This window comes from Mastomys coucha, unplaced genomic scaffold (genome assembly GCF_008632895.1).
Source record: "Mastomys coucha isolate ucsf_1 unplaced genomic scaffold, UCSF_Mcou_1 pScaffold6, whole genome shotgun sequence".
Lineage (NCBI taxonomy): Eukaryota > Metazoa > Chordata > Mammalia > Rodentia > Muridae > Mastomys > Mastomys coucha.
Window position 1 is genome coordinate 35,665,124 of NW_022196912.1, and position 16,249 is coordinate 35,681,372.

The window sequence follows — 16,249 nt, forward strand, 5'->3', positions numbered from 1 at the left end:
GTTTCAAATCTGCATGAATGACATTAACTGTGGAGTCTGCCATTTTGGCTATTGTAGTCATTTCTGGAGACTAAAATTTTAATATGGTTTTTAATAAATAAATGAGTTACATACTATGTGGGTTGTATACTGTATTTTATCATCACCAGAGACCCAAATAAGTTTGTTAAAATGTTCCATTGAATTCCAAATCCATCTGAGGATGCAAAAATATACACTAGTGAGGCCTGAGCTTCTCAGGGACAGTGCTCACAGGAGATGCATATAAGGCATCAGGGCACTGAGAATATGATTTAAAAGAGACCCGAATTACTGATTCTTCTGAAAACTTATTTTGAGTGCTCACTCTGAGTGACTTCTTATCTTGGGGAAAGTCACATTGATAAGAGTTTGTGGTCTAACCTGTGGAGCTCTTCTGATGTCATTGACTGCTTTTACCCCATCCTCAAGTTCGATTTCTTTCCCTCTTCCCATCTTTATGCTACAAAGACCTGTAAGTTGCCTTACTTTTGTAGATGGTGTGAGGAGGTATGGATTGGGCACTTTGTTTTACTAATTTTTGCAGCTCTATTTTATTGATAGTCCTCTTATTTTCCCATTGGATTTCAAGACAGCTTCATTTTATTAAGCTATGATTTGCACACTATTCTGTTTACCCATTAAGTGAATGATCAGATGTGTGAATATAACCACAGATTTATTCAACTTACATCATAATCAATCTTGGAACATTTTGTTACTCCAGAGGGAAACCCTAAGCCCATTAGAAAATTACCTCAGAGTCCTTAGCCTTTTAGTGCTTAGGAAACCACAAATCTAATTTCTATCTTTATAGATTTCCCTACAATTTGACTGTTCATGTAAATGGGATTATGTACCACATAGTCTTTGGCCCTTAATTTCTTTCATATAACATAGTTTTGAGATTTGTGTGTGCCATAAGCCAATACTGCATTCTTTTTTGTATGCATACACATTTATAGATATATCACATTTCATTCATGCATTTATTTGACACAGGCGTTTAAGTAATCCTTTCTTCCTGGCTATTGTGAATCATACTGTTGATGTTTTAGTATAAGTTTTACATGTGTACATTTTGTTTTCCTATAATGTATTCTTAGGCATGAAATTGCTGGGCCACGTGTAAAACTATATTTAAACAGTTGAGGGTCTGCCAAAACAACTTCCCAGAGTAGAGGCGTCACTGTGCCTCTCACCAGCAGTGGATGAGGACTGCAGCTTCTCATCCTCCTTGCCAAGACTTCTTATTGTCAGCTGTTTTTAAGAGATTCCAGAAGGTATGAAGAATATCTCTTTGTGGTTTTGATTTGAGTTTCCCAAATGACTCAAGTTGTTGAATGTCTTTTTTGGGGTGCCCATGTGTCACTTGTGTATTCTTTGTGGATAAATGGCTCTTCAAATCTCTTGCTATTTACAAAATGCCTTTGAATTATAGTGTTATAAGTATCTATGTCCTCACCGGTTTATTTGGATTAGACATTAATTTGATATTCCCTGATATTATGGCTTCGACACAGGATAAACCAGGGTCCTCTTTGGGGTTCTTAGTTTCATTAATAAAGTAATCTAAGAATGAAAGTAAATGGAAACACTAGGGTAGTCTTGTTAGAAATTATAAGAAAAACTACAGGGCTGTCAAGCTGAAAACTTTAGCAGCTGCCCAGAGGACTAGAAAAGGGGAGAGATAGGAGAAAGCTATGTGATTTAGGGTGGCATGGGGGGAGGGGTCAGCACATGATGAGGAATGAAGCTTTAGAGAAAGAGTGTGGGAGCCAAAATGTTGGGGGGAAATGCAAACTATTAATGAAAGCATGGTTAGAAAAGAGGTAGAAAAAAATGAAGGAAAAGTACTTTTCTGAATAATTACAACCATGCATGGCTATAGTCTGTAAACTTCTGCAATGGGCAGAGATTCTGGATGGGAAATTACAGTGTCTCATTAAAGGAAATATTATCCCACCTATCTCATTAGCATGGCCTCACATGTGCTCCCATAGCTAAAGTGACTGTGCCAGCCCAGCTGGAACATTAGGTGTCTGCCCAGCCAGAGGTTCCGTTCTCATAACCAGGAGCTTCTTCAACTCTAACGTCAAATATTGCATTGAGATCATGAAAGGTATTGTTTGGTTTTTGCAATGCTGTCTTGTTGAAGATTAGAACACTGTTGGACTCAGAAAATGACTGTGCATGTGCCTTCCTTTATCTGCTGGGATCTTCTTGGTTGGATTAGCAATATTTCTTGCTTAAATATTTGACAGAATTCTCCAGTGAGGCCATTTGCTCTGAAGTTTTCTCCCTGCAAAGGTTGTTAAGTATAAATGCACTTGCTTTAATAGGTATTGAGTCATTTGGTGCATTTCTTCTTGAGTGAACTTTGGTGGTGTCTGTCCTTCAAGGACATTTTGTACATTTCATCTTAATGGCTGAATTTATTAGTGTGCAATTGTTTTACATTCTTTCTTTCTCTGAACATTTGTAGAGTCTATAGTGGTCCTGGTTAGTGGCAATTTATGACTTGTTTTGAAATAAAAAAACATACTCTGTGTATCGCAATAGAGTTCATATGTTTACTAACAATATAATTGGATTATTTTTAGTTTCAAACAGAAGATGAAAGAGAAAAACTGTACGTTATACAACCTCTTGCTTCATTTTTTTTTTAAAAAAAACAATTTTAAAAATTACTGTGTACACTATAAACTAACTAGTACCCTCAGAGCTCCCAGGGACTCAACCACCAACCAAGGACTATACATGGTGGGACTGATTGTTCTGGCAGCATGTGTATAGTAGAAGATTTCGAAGTCGATTATCAATGCGAGGAGAGGTCCTTGGCCCTGTGAAAATTCTGTGCCCCAGTGTAGGGGAATGCCAGGGCCAATAAGTGGGAGAGGGTGGAGTGGCAGGCATGGAGAGGGGAGAGGCAACAGGGGTTTGTTCTTGTTGTTTTTGTTTGTCTGTTTGTTTGTTTGTTTTTTGGAGGGGAAACTGGGAAAGGAAAAATCATATGATATGTAAATAAAGAAAATATCTAATAAAAAAACAAGAAAAATTTACTGTGTGTGTGTGTGTGTGCATGTGTATTTATGTATGTATTCCAATGTGCTTGCGGAGTTAGAGGACAACTTGTAGGATTCAGTACTCTCCTTCCACCATGTTTCACTATGTTTCACCATCTCAGGGATGGAACTCATGCCTTCAGGCTTCTGGGCAAAACCCTTTACCTGCTAAATTATCTTATGAGCTCAGGGCTTTTTTTTATAGCTTACCAATATGGGTAGAGATATAATTTTAAATTGTTTTCCTGTTTGTTCTAATTTGGTTAATTTGCATGTAATTTGTTAGTTTCTTAAGATATAATCTCAGGTAAATGATTTGAGGTTTTATGTTTTCCTAGCATAGGCATTGAACATCTTTGTATTAGGTGCTTTCTAATTTCTCTTTTAATTTTTTAATTTGTTTAATTAAGGAATTTTTAAATAATATAATTAAGGAATATTTTAAAATTCCTTAAATGCTTGAGGATTTTTAAAAGGTCTTGCCAGTTTTGATTCTAATTTTGTGAAGGTGAGAGTGAGTTGTCAACTTGGCAGAATCCAGAATCAACTGGGAGATGGCATCCCTGTTGAGATTAGTTGTTTATTATATTATCTGATGTTCTGAGAAGACCTGTCAACTATGGGTGGCATCACTACTTGGCTGGGATCCTGAACTATGTAAGTGGAGAAGTGGAGCTGAACAGCAGCAAACATTTACCAGTCTCTGCTTCCTGTCCCTGTCTCAGGACAACTGCCTCAAGCTCCTACTGCTGTGACTTTCTTACCTTGATGAACAGTAAGGTAGGATTTAGGCACAAATAAGCCCTTTCTCTCTTAAGATTCCATTGTGGGTTATTTTATCACAGCAACTGGAAGAGCAATCATGACAAGGAGGAGAGATTTATTCATTTATTTTTCAATCACAGTACCAGTTCTCCTTCATTACCTGCGTGGGCCCATTTACTAGAAGAGAATATCATAGAAATGAGCATGCATGGTAGGCAGGAATCATAGAGCAAGCCTCAAACCAGGGATGAATTGTAACTCTTCAAGACCCACACTGAGTATGCAAATCCAAAGTTTTCATAGTGATTTAAGACCATATTAGCTGTGAATCCCTGTTAAGTTTTTTAAAAAGACAATTATATACTACCAATATAAAATAGTGTCTTATATAGAGTTTCTATTTCTGTGATAAAATGCCACAGTCAAAAACAACTTGGGGAGGAAAGGGTTTGTTTCAGCTTGCAATTTCATATCACATTCTGTCATAGAAGAAAGTCAGGGCAGGAACTTGGGACAGAAGTAAGGAAATATCCATGGATGGGCACTACTTACTGCCTTGCTCCCTGTGGCTTGAGTATTTTGCCTTTTTATACAACTCAGAATCACCTGGCTAGTCATGGAATCACTTACAGTGAACTGGGCCCTCCCACATCAGTCATTAATGGAGGAAATTCCCCACAGGCTTGCCCACAGGTCTTTTCTAAACTGAGGTTTTCTCTTTCCAAAAGACTATCTTATACTACATTAACTGAAAATTAATGAGGATAAATGATAAAGAGTAAATGGTCCCATCCCAAAAGGAATGAATGGGAGAATAGCAAAGGGAGTCTGGATCAAAACACGACTAAAATTTATCATGGCAACCATTGAATCATGAACTCTGTGTCTACTATCCAGTTCTGTATGATGGCATTGTTTCAGCTCTAACAGGCTTAGGTATCTCTGCCTCTATGGCTTTATTGCTTACAGGTCATATGGCCTATCTCTTGAGGTGGCTGTACTTGATGCCTTCAGCTTTCTTTGCCAGACATTCCACACTCACATTATCCCCATCAATCTGGAGTATCCTCTGTAATATAGGCTTCAACTTTAAAGATTCATGTATATAACCCTCTAAGGTCTTATAGAAGTTGGAATCTCACTTTGATATACATTATCTGACTTATAATTTTTTTCTTTAAAATAATGAGTGTAAGCCTCCAGTTATATAATCCATAATGGCATACCTACAACAACCAAGACAGTCAACTGTTGCCAGGTTCACTTGGACGTGGACTACAGAACCCACCCAGCTCTCCCTTCTCATGTGGCTATGTGTGATCAAGGACCTGTAGAGATACTCTGTCATCAAGGGAATACATTTCAAATGAGTTCACAATTTTACAAGCTAGAGCCTGTGAAAAGTATAATCCCACACTAGTTGCTCAAATTTACTCAAAGCACTTGTATGATGGCCCCAGTGCAAAATGGTTGGCTTTTCTTTAATGAGACAAGTCTCTTTAATAACTGTGGTTTCTTGGTCTATTTATTATCTGATGAAAACACATTCTCCCCCACTTCTTTGCTCCACTGTTTGTGGTTATCACTGGAAACCTGGCTAAAAGCTATCAGCAGTAACAATGCCATAGTCTAAACAATTGTCTATCTTGAAATCTCCTCTGCCAAGTTAATTAGTCCATTACTTTTGACTTTAGTGTCACTCATATCATGAAGATATGAGCAAAATATAATCAAAACTGTTTATAGGATGTGGAGTAAGTTGCCTCTAGTTAAATTCTCAGTATAGTCATACTGTCATGAAATTGCATGAACTCTACTGTCAGTCATTCCATTGGTAATCTAGTCTTTCAAACTCCCACTGCATCCACCATTAGGCTTTGCTCATAGTTTTCTGCTGCTTTTCTACCCTGAAGTTCTAGATTCTCCTAAATTCCTCCATACACCAGGCCTAAGAATAACAATTAGTTTTAGTCCTAGAAATGATCTACACCCACTATTGATTTTCTGTATTAATACAGAAATTTTTTCTCATCACTATGATCCAAGTGTCTGGCATATAGCTCTTAAAGGAGGGCTGGATTATTTTGAGTCATGAGTTCAGAAGTTTCAGTCCAACAGGGTGAGTAGTTCATGGCAGGGCAGTACACTACAAATCACTATGGAAAGAATACAGAGAAAAATAAACAGGAATTGTCCAGGGACAACATTACCCTAAAGATCCATCTCCAGTGACTTATTAGGTCCCAGTGTCCAAAGTTTCCAGAATCCTTTGAAGCAAGAAAACTAAACAGACAAAACATTAGCTTGTAGAGGAAATTTCAGATTCAAATCCCAACAATTGGAGAATATACTTTGTAAGACTGAAATTCCTTTAACGTTATTGAGAAAGTTGCAGGGCTTCCAGTATGGGCTTTTTGTTCAACATAAGTCCACTTGACAAATATGTGTGCTGTGTTGTTGTTGGATAGCACAGTCTATAATGTAAAACAAGTTATTTAGTTACTTTCAAGTCTTATGTTTCCTTCTCATATTCTAGATACTTTTCTACCTACTTGTTTATTGTCTATATTATTAACAGAAAAGAGTTGAAACATCCCACTCTGATGCATGCTGGTATGCTGTCCTTATAAACCAAGAAGTGTCCCCTTCACATATTTTGCTTGTTATTAAGTGTACATACCATACATTTAATATTGCTGTATACTCTTGATGAACTCAACCACATGTATGTATATGCATGTATGCATTTGTTTGTTTGTCCTACTATTAATTATTTACTATGGTTAAGATGTTGATACTTTTTTTCTGTAACATTCACTCTGTTTTAGTTCCATAGAGTGTATCTTATTTAGCTCAGATGTTAAGATTTTCCTTTCTAAAAATTTTATTTTAAGCTTATCAGCATTGTCCATATGTCCAGTTCTTCAGATAGCAGAGGTATAGTTATAATAATAAAATAATAATAACAATAGCAATACTATTTTTTAAAGAAAAAATTTATTGAGGTTCTAAAAAACAACTCCTACAAGATTGACTTTTCCATAAAACTGTAGCTACACAATACATTGCATCTATCATGTTAAAACATACATTAAATACAAATACAAAAACCATGAAAACAAGCCACCATTCTTTAACAATCAAGCAAAGATGAAATGCCTAAGAAACAACATGGATGACTTGCAAAGGATGTGCTCTTCAAGCACCATTAAAAAAAAAACACACAGATGGATGATTGTTCAGTCATACACACTGAAGTAAACCTTTGGCACTAAGAATCAGAGCATTTTGTCATAGAGCATTAACACATATTATAAAACTGCATAGTGTCAAAGGTACAGAATCACCAGCATTCAAAAGCAGCTCTGACAACTAGGCAGTAAAACACTCTATAGCATGTCTCTCTGTTGTCCATCACTGATACACTGTTAGAAACTTTGAAATGAGAATTAAGAAAGAAAAGAGGTTATTCCTTTTATTTTTCTCTGTTTAAAATCAAACAGAAAACAAACACCAACTCTGTTGTACTTTGAAGATGATTAGTGTTTATCACTTGTACAAGAGAACTAAACTGTTTACAGAGATCCGAACACAAGTAAGAGAGCACACCCCTCACATGGCTTTCCCGTGGTACTCGGGAGGAGCCACTTCATAATCACTGGCAGGGAACAAAGTTGCAGAATTCTTCGCCTGGTGCTTGATGAAATTATGTATGTAGTTTGGTAATAAAGCAAGGCTTCTTTTTATCCAGAGGTGTATAGGCCAACGTTGCTCCAATTCACACAAATAATCTCAGTAAATTTGGCGCTCTACACACCTGGGACATGGGTGCATTCAGGTGATTTGCCAGAATTTCAGCATACTGTGGTCTCTCAAATTTGTAGAGTAGCCCAACATTACCTTGAAATAATCCTTTATCCTTGCCACAGCCTCATTAACCACATGGTCTGTATTATCTGAATGTCCTCGAGATGTCTTATAATTTGCATAATCCTCCAAAATGGAATCCACATTCTTCTTAACAGGAAGATAAAAAAGCTGCTTTTGTCTGGTGATCAAGTCCCAGTCATCCACAAGCCATGTTTTCAGCTCTTCAGGAATCTTCACTTTAACTTCAACTCTTGTGAATGTTTCTTTTTTTTTTTTTTTTAATTTATTTTTTTGTCTGTGTCTTTTTTTTTTTTATTAGATATTTTCTTTATTTACATGTCATATGATTTTTCTTTTCACAGTTTCCCCTCCCAGGAACAAACGAACAAACAAAAACAAGAACAAACCCCTGTTGGCTCTCCCCTCCCCATGCTTGCCACTCCACCCTCTCCCACTTATTGGTCCTGGCATTCCCCTACACTGGGGCACAGAGTTAGAGAAAGAACCAATGGAGCTGAAGGGTTTGCAGCCCCCTAGGATGAACAGCAATATGAACTAACTAGTACCCTCAGAGCTCCTAGGGACTCAACCACCAACCAAGGAATATACATGGTGGGACTGATTGTTCTGGCAGCATGTGTATAGTAGAGGATTGCAAAATCAATCATGGATGTTTCTTAATTTTCATGGTAGGGTCTACCGCGGGCTCTCTTCTTCCGAGGAGGCTGATTTGACTCTCTGGTACTGCCACCATCTCCGTATCCCCGTGTTTTCTGCTTGTTCTCTTTTGTTTTCACTGTCCCTGTTACTCTCTCTTCTGCGATGAGTCCGTGCATGGGGACCCTAGGAGAACCTCCTCTCTGCTTCCCTGACAAGAAGCCCTGGAAGCAATTGAGAACGGTGGTTCCTGATGGGATCCAAGCAGCAGAAATCTCTTTTGGCTTAGGTGAGCCTAAGACCACAATGTCTGCTTCTCGAAGCTTGTCTTGAAGCTAAGGTGTTGCCCACGAGGAGCTCCTTGTCATGGATTCGTTTCTCTGGAAAAGACATTGCAGGACAGCTTCCAGTGGGCCGTGAACCCCTATGACCAGATCTTCTTTCCATCCAAGGTGATCCCTCACTTCTCAATAAGTTCTATTGAAGTTCTGGCCAGGGGTGAAACAAAACACTCTGGAGTGTCGCCTCGTACCAGCTTCCCCAGATTGGTGTCGGTCCTCCCGTCCATATCTTTTTCTCGTTTCAAAGCACTGAGAACTTTGTTGCTCAATGAATCTTCAGAGATCTGGAGGGCAAGAGCATGCACTCTGGGGTCTTCATTAATCTTCAGGATTTCATCTATGATCTCATCCCCTCTGCTGTCTGAAGACAAGCAGATGTGAGTAATCTCCAGACAGCCTCCTTGACCAAATCCTGGTTCATATCCTGCATCAGGTTGTCATCACCTCCCTAAATAACAGCAAGAACTGGCTTAAAGGCGGGGTTTTGTTCTTCCAACAAGCGCAGCACTTCCTTGGAATTGTGAATGACATCTCTGATGATGGAGTCCATCCCGGGGGGCTTCCGGATTGCCTGGGCCAAGGCTGCTGAAGACTTGGCCATCCTGCAGCTGCTGTCCTTGCAACCCCTAAGGGTCACCACCTCCTCACTACCTCCACTGCTATTGCTTCTGCAGGAGTGACACAGCTCAGGAGGTGACACGGTGGGGGGCAGCTGTCATTACTGGTGTAGCAGGAGAAGGAGGTGAGCCTCAGGAATGACTAGTCTTCCAGAGGCACCAAGATGGGGCTGCAAATTCCTCCCTGGGTTGGCTAGGGAGGCACCAGAGAACCAAGCGACACAGTAAGCCCAGCAGCAAGAAAGACCAGGCTCTCCCTTGTGTCATCCCAACTTTTGTTCCAACCACTGTAATGGATAAAATACTTCACTTGTTTGTCCTTTGTGTCAACCTTTACACACTTTGCTTCATAAAGAAGAGGCCCATGAAGGCACAACACTCGCTCACCCTCCTGGAACTTAGGCTTTGGGTCCTGCTTGGGTGCCATTTATAAGTGATTTGCAGCCTTCTCCTTCTCCCACCACTCCGGAATGCCAACAATACTATTCTAACATCTTTCAGTTCTGGGTAGTTTGATCATTGGTTTATCATATGGGTGATAATTCTTTGAATGCCTGGTAACCTTTGATTCGATGCCAGGCGTTGCGAATTTTCTCTTAGTGAATGTTGAATTTTTGTACCTATAAATATTATTGACTTTTTTTTTCTGTTGGAATCAGTTGAGTTGCTTGGAAACAGTTTGATTCCTTTTATGTCTGTCATGCTTTTAAGATTTGTTTGCTAGGACAAAGCAGTTTTTAGTCTAGGGCCAATTATTTCCCACTCTTGAGACATGACCCTCCAAGGACTCTACCCAATGTTCCATGAATTATGAGGCATTTCTGTCTGGCTAGTAAGAATCAGGTAGAAGGACTCTCAGGATCAGCACATTGCCATCCAAACAGAATTTACTACCTTGAAAGTGCCAGAAATACAAGGAGCAAGGTAAACAGCCTGTGGAGGGACACCTGAATAGATCAGACACAAATTTACAAGAATCCTGCCTCAGTGGAACCATACAGGGTGTGTTTAATTCCATCATAAAGATGTTTTGAGAAGCCACAAGAGAATGTGTTCACTAAGAGAGCCCCTTAGATATTCGGCACCTAAGACTTTAATTGGAGACCGGTCATATCAGCATCCTCTGCTTGCACCAAGCTGACTTCGAGATTCCCAGAAGGAAAGCAAATGTACAGCAGAAACCATTGTTTTAGTTCTTTCTGTTTTAAAGAAAGGAATTTGAAACTGAGGGACATGAAAAAGGACAAGATGACTCCGAGTGGTGGTGTACTGACTTGCAATTTTTTCCACCTAATTGTGATACAAAAAAATGGGGTAAAGTATTCAATAGAAACTATACTTGAAATTTTGAATTTCAAATCTTTCCCTGTCTACAATCTGTAACAAGAACACTGGTAGCAGCAAGAAGCTGTGGGCGTGGAGTCAACCTGTGGCCCTGAGAGGAACAACTGGTGCTTGTTAGTGTACTGTGTAGCTAAGTTATGATGATTGGTAGGTTGTTTGACTTTGAGGATTTTTAACTCATTATGCACTTTTGGTAAGTATCCACATTACAAACACCTGTGTATATTATTATAATATATAATATATATATAATATATAATATATAATGTATATATACTATTATTAGGATTACACATATTTTTTTGTTAGACAACCATAAAAAAATCAACTTTGTATGCCTAATATTTCCTGCTTCAACTACTCAACACTGCTGTAGTAACAGCAAAGCAGATGGGCTTATTTACTAGTATATACTAAAATGATTATATTATGCATTTTCAAGTACAAATATAATGTACTTTGATTAAATTCCCTGCTAATTGTCCTCCCTTCTTCCTGTGCCCTCTCATGCTGGCCTTATTCATCTTCTGAACACCCTTTGATTCTCATGTCTTTTCACTTTTTAGATTACACAACTATTACGCATAGTTTTCTGTTACAATAGCAAATGACAAACACCATCAACTTCTGTTCCCAAATTGTCGGTGATCTCTGATTGAAGTCTATTGTAATATTAGTGGGAAAAATGGGGGAGGGTTTGCTGCCAAGGTGGGGCATTGATGGTCAAAATTACTACTCAATTTTTCATGATAATGATGACAACTTTTCCACGCTTTTTTGATAAGTTTATTTTGTGATTAAATGTTTCTGAAACTTTAACAATGTGCAACTTTAAGTTTGAAAAAGATGAGAAATGGTTTGCCCACTCTTTTGATAAAGTATGAAGAGGGAATTGTAAAAGGAAAGAGGCAGAAAGAGCCTGTTTGTCTCGTCAACTTTGACCTGACTCTAATCTCCATACCTGAGAACATACAGGGAGAACGGGTGGGATCTGTATTCATGCAGTTCTAACTTCCAGGATTCTTAGAACTAATGGAAGTTTTTCAAGGGGCTTGAGGATGACTCTGCTCAGATCCTTGGAGTGATCAACAGCCTTTCTCCTTTGAGGGATGTGGAAGGTTGTAGCTGGTGTAAAATCCTTTGTCCTGAGTTCTTTTGGTAGAGGCTCTTCTTTCTTTGCAATGCATGTGGTCATTTTATCTTAGATAAAAGCATGTGTGCACATGCCTCCTTTTCACCACAGGACAGCCTCTGGAGGTAGCCAAGCACTTGCTTTCTTTCAAGAGAAAGAACAATAATATTATTCTTACCTAATTTTGAGATTCAAAGAGCAACAGAGATAGCTATGCATATAGAATTTTATCTTGTCTCCTTAGCCTTTCTATATCTTGGCTTCTTTAAATTTAGAATAGGCATCATAGTAGAGCCCACATTGTGAACAGCTATAAGGATGAAATTCTTGTTGTGATCTGGGTTTTTCTTCTCTTCCTTCCTACTATCTTCAGCACTCCCATTTCTTCAAGACTGGTACAGTATTTTTTTGTTTTTGTTTTTGTTTTCAATAATCTTTCACGGAAACTCAGTGTTAGATGACACTCATATTACCAGTGACTCAACTCCTCCAAAGAATTGTTACTCTCAAAGGAATTCTGGACCATCTGTTGGGAAATCTTCCTTCTGTCTTGTTGCCCTCAGTGTTGATGGGTGATGGCTGCCATATATGAGTGTGTCTTTAAGATTTAAAATTTTTCCCTTTTGGAAATCAAACCTGTGCACACCAGGCAAGCATTGATCAGTTTCTGGAGTTTGACACCGTTTGTCTATATTTGCTCCTGGAAAGAGGATCTTCTGTTTCTGGAAGATCAACCTCTAGCTGTCAACATACTTCTACCTCAAACGCAACAATTTTTACTGGAGAATATTGGTTTGGAGATGGATTGGAAAGACTTGTAGAACTCACTTAACTCATCGTAGCTTCCATAGAGCCTGGGGCTGATATCTGGCCACAACATGATTGTTTGATGAATGTGCACTGAATAAACAACTCGGCACTTAGGCTCGCCTGGATTATTTATTTTTTCAAATGAGCCAAAGGTTAAAGATCCATCCATTAGACTGGGACTCATGCATGTCTCATTTATTCAACACAGAAGGCTGGAATTGCACAATGGTGGGTATATGGGCTTTCTTTTTATAGTCTCTTGTTTTAAACCAGACTTCTTTTCACACTCTGGACCTCAAACATTTATATATCTAGAATTGGGATACTCATAAGGCCCATCTCCTTGGGTTGCTATGAGACTTAAATAAGTACACCCATTACATGTGGTTTAGTTAGCACAGTGCCTAGTGTACAGAAAGTGGTCTGTAATTATAGCTGTTATCTGTCCAGTGAATTGAGTGCCAACATGGCTCATAAAGTGGGCATTGTACTATGAAATATGGAGATGAACACATGTTCTTACCATTCTGACAGTTTTCTGTGGGCATCTGTGAAGAAGATAGCAAAGAGACGGCTCTGTGGAAGCTGTGCTGAGAGCCGTGGGAGAGTATAGAAGGGGCTTCTCATTCAAATGTGAGTCACCATGAGGTTGCTGGGAATTGAACTCAGGACCTCTGGAAGAGCAGTCAGTGCTTTTAACCACTGAGTCATCTCTCTAGTCCTTCCCATTCAAATGCAAAGGGTCTTGAATTAAGAAAAGCTATTGAAATCTCCCTTTGAATCACTTACATTAATAGAAATGTTCCCTGTGGCAGATGATGACCTGTAAATTATATCCATTTCTTTAAAAGGTACAATTTAGCCCCACTGAGTATTGTAAAATTTGAAGGAAAAAAAAAACAAACAAAATAAAACAAAACAAAAAACTAAATTTCAAACACACTGACCTTGGAGCTACCAATCAAGCAGCGTTTTCAGGGCCACCAAGGAAAGAACAGTTCATGAACATTTTTCCTGTAGGGGAAATTTTATGAATTCCAGTGTGAACAAATAAGTGTTTGATAAAAAAAAATCAAAGATAATAGAAATAGTAACTGCCCAGGGGCACTTGGGAGAATGCTTCATGGGAAGATTCTATTTGAACTTTGTATTGATTGTGTTTGAACTGAATATTAGGGCTTGAGTTGAAACTCATCAGATGGGAAAGAACACTGAAGGGAAGAGAACAAGCATGCAGACCCCCAGAGTCCCAGAATATCAAATGTCTTGAGGGAATTTTAAATAACTCAACTTGACTGCACGTTAGGGATTGCAGAAGGAAGGGATGAACAATGTTTAGACATGGAGTCTAAAGGACAGGTATCATAGGGTCTCCCTTATATTCTTGTGAGGCTTTGAATGGATTGGAGATGATGGAGAGGGTGGGAAGAAAAGGAGAGCCCTGAATGCAGTCACACTTCGGAAATATTGGTCTGGTTGATAACAGATGAAAACTGTGAAATGTAAGGCAGTCAATAGCTAGGTGAATGGAAGATGAGCTCTAGAGAAGGAGTGCTCTGGAGATGGACGTTTGTTTAGTTTGATGCCACTAACAATAAAATGATTCCCTTCTGTTTTAAGATGCTGTGTAGCATATCATAACTTACCTGGTACATTACAAACATCCCATGTACTGTCCAGTTAAAGCAGGTAGAAATTATGATATACCTTGAAAATCAAGAGGCAGTTTCAGGAAGGGAAGTGGCTTGCCCAAGGTCACAAAATAACTTGTGGAGAATGTGGGGACAGGGATGAGGGCATGGGTATCTGGAGTCCCAACCTGATGTTCTTCATCACATGTCAACAGAGTTGTTCCCAAATTCTTCCTCCATCATTGTTAAATCCAGGATTTAAACTTCCTAAGCCTCATCAGTACCAATCTAGCCCATATGCTGTCCTTCACACCCTTCATGTTTCTTTGTGAACCATGTTATTAACCTTTTAATTCCTAGTATTGTAGGTCCTCTGGTTTGTTTTCATAGAATCCCAGTATTTACATATCTAGCAGTGTCTCATTGCCTTAAGTTTTTCTTTATATAAGAGCCTATCTTGAAGGATGAGGCAGACAACCTGCCTGTCCCTTTAATTAGTTTTCCTAGTTATTCTATATGTACCATTGACCTCTCCACTTTTGTCTACTTTATTAAATGCAAAACTCTACAGCAGTGGTTTACAATATGTTGATTGCAACCCCATGGGGCGATTGCATGTCAAATATCTTGCATATCAGATATTCATGTTATGATTCATAACTTCAGCAAAATTTAAGCTATGAAGTAGCAATGAAAGTAATTTTGTAGTATGAGTCAGCACAACATGGACAACTATATTAAAGGGTCACAGCATTGGGAAAATTGAGAACCACTGCTCTATAGGAACTGTTTTATAAACAAGCCCTTGTATGAATAGCTAAAGTAGAAGGCACATAAGATACCAGTGTCCCATTGCTTCTGAAAGATTCTGTCCCCCTTCAAGTTCTCACTGCTCATATTTCATTTATGTAAATGAAGTTAAGAATGTAGTGACAGAAGATTAGCTTATTGCCATATGGCCATGCCTCAACTCCTTCTCTAGCACATTGGCAGAGATGTGTTCCTTTGTATTTTGTGACATAGCCTTTACTGACTTAGTCTTCAAGTATCACAAGAAAAGCTAGAGCTCTCTGAGCCCAATCCTGTTTAAGAGAAAGCAAATCCTCGACAAGTGATGAGTTTCCCAAGGACACCTATCTGTGGTAGTTTTAATGAGACTCTCCCCTGTTAAGTCTTAGGCACATAAATACTTGATCTGCCATTGGTGGCTGTTTGGGGAGGACTTGGAGGCATGGCTTTGCTGGAGGAAGTGTGTCACTGTGGGTCGGCTTTGAGGTTTCAAAAGACTATTTTGAGTTAACTCCCCCAGCTTCCTGTTTGTAGTTCAAGATGTAAGCTTTCACTGCTGCTTCAGCCACCTGTGCCTAATAGCCCAACTCTACCACCATGGACCCTAACTCCCTGGAAATATACACCCAAACTAAACCTTTCCTTCGATAAATTACTTTGATCATGCTGCTTAATCACCACAATAGAAAAAGAAACTAAGACATTTGGCCACAATTTTGCTCCTCTCCTGTGGCCTAATCTTTCCTTTCTCTTTTTCTAGCCTCTAGCTCTGCAGCTAAAACATCAAGTTAAACTAAACATTAGTTTGAGGTGGTCATGGATAGTTGAAAGCATGGATTCTGATTCAATAACCTGACTGGATAAGCAGGTTAAAAGAAAGGCAAGCTCACTATATGAAAGAGATTGATAGCAGGAAGAGATGAGGCAGAGGTGTGGATATTAGATAGCTTTAGAGGTGGTGAGCAGCAGACTCCAGGACCAGCTTGACATTGGGTTCCATCTCAAACCTGACACTCACAGACAAGAGAACTTGGCTCTTCCCTGATACTGCTGAGACTCAAGTTGCTCAGTGTTGAAGCAATGAGATAACAGGTGTTTTGGAACTCCATTCACTCTCAATTACCAGTAGTTGGAAAGTCCCCTTGGTGGAAAGCTTGGAAGAGGTAAAGAGGGTGGAGTCCAATGGTATGTGAAGAAAGGAGGGGATGGA

The 16,249-nt window shown here is 39.0% G+C and overlaps 2 pseudogenes; both read right to left on the bottom strand.

The window, feature by feature from the left end:
* Positions 1-7,460: 7,460 nt before the first annotated feature.
* On the bottom strand, positions 7,461-9,760 carry LOC116080088 (annotated as a pseudogene).
* On the bottom strand, positions 8,711-9,431 carry LOC116080384 (annotated as a pseudogene).
* Positions 9,761-16,249: the final 6,489 nt, after the last annotated feature.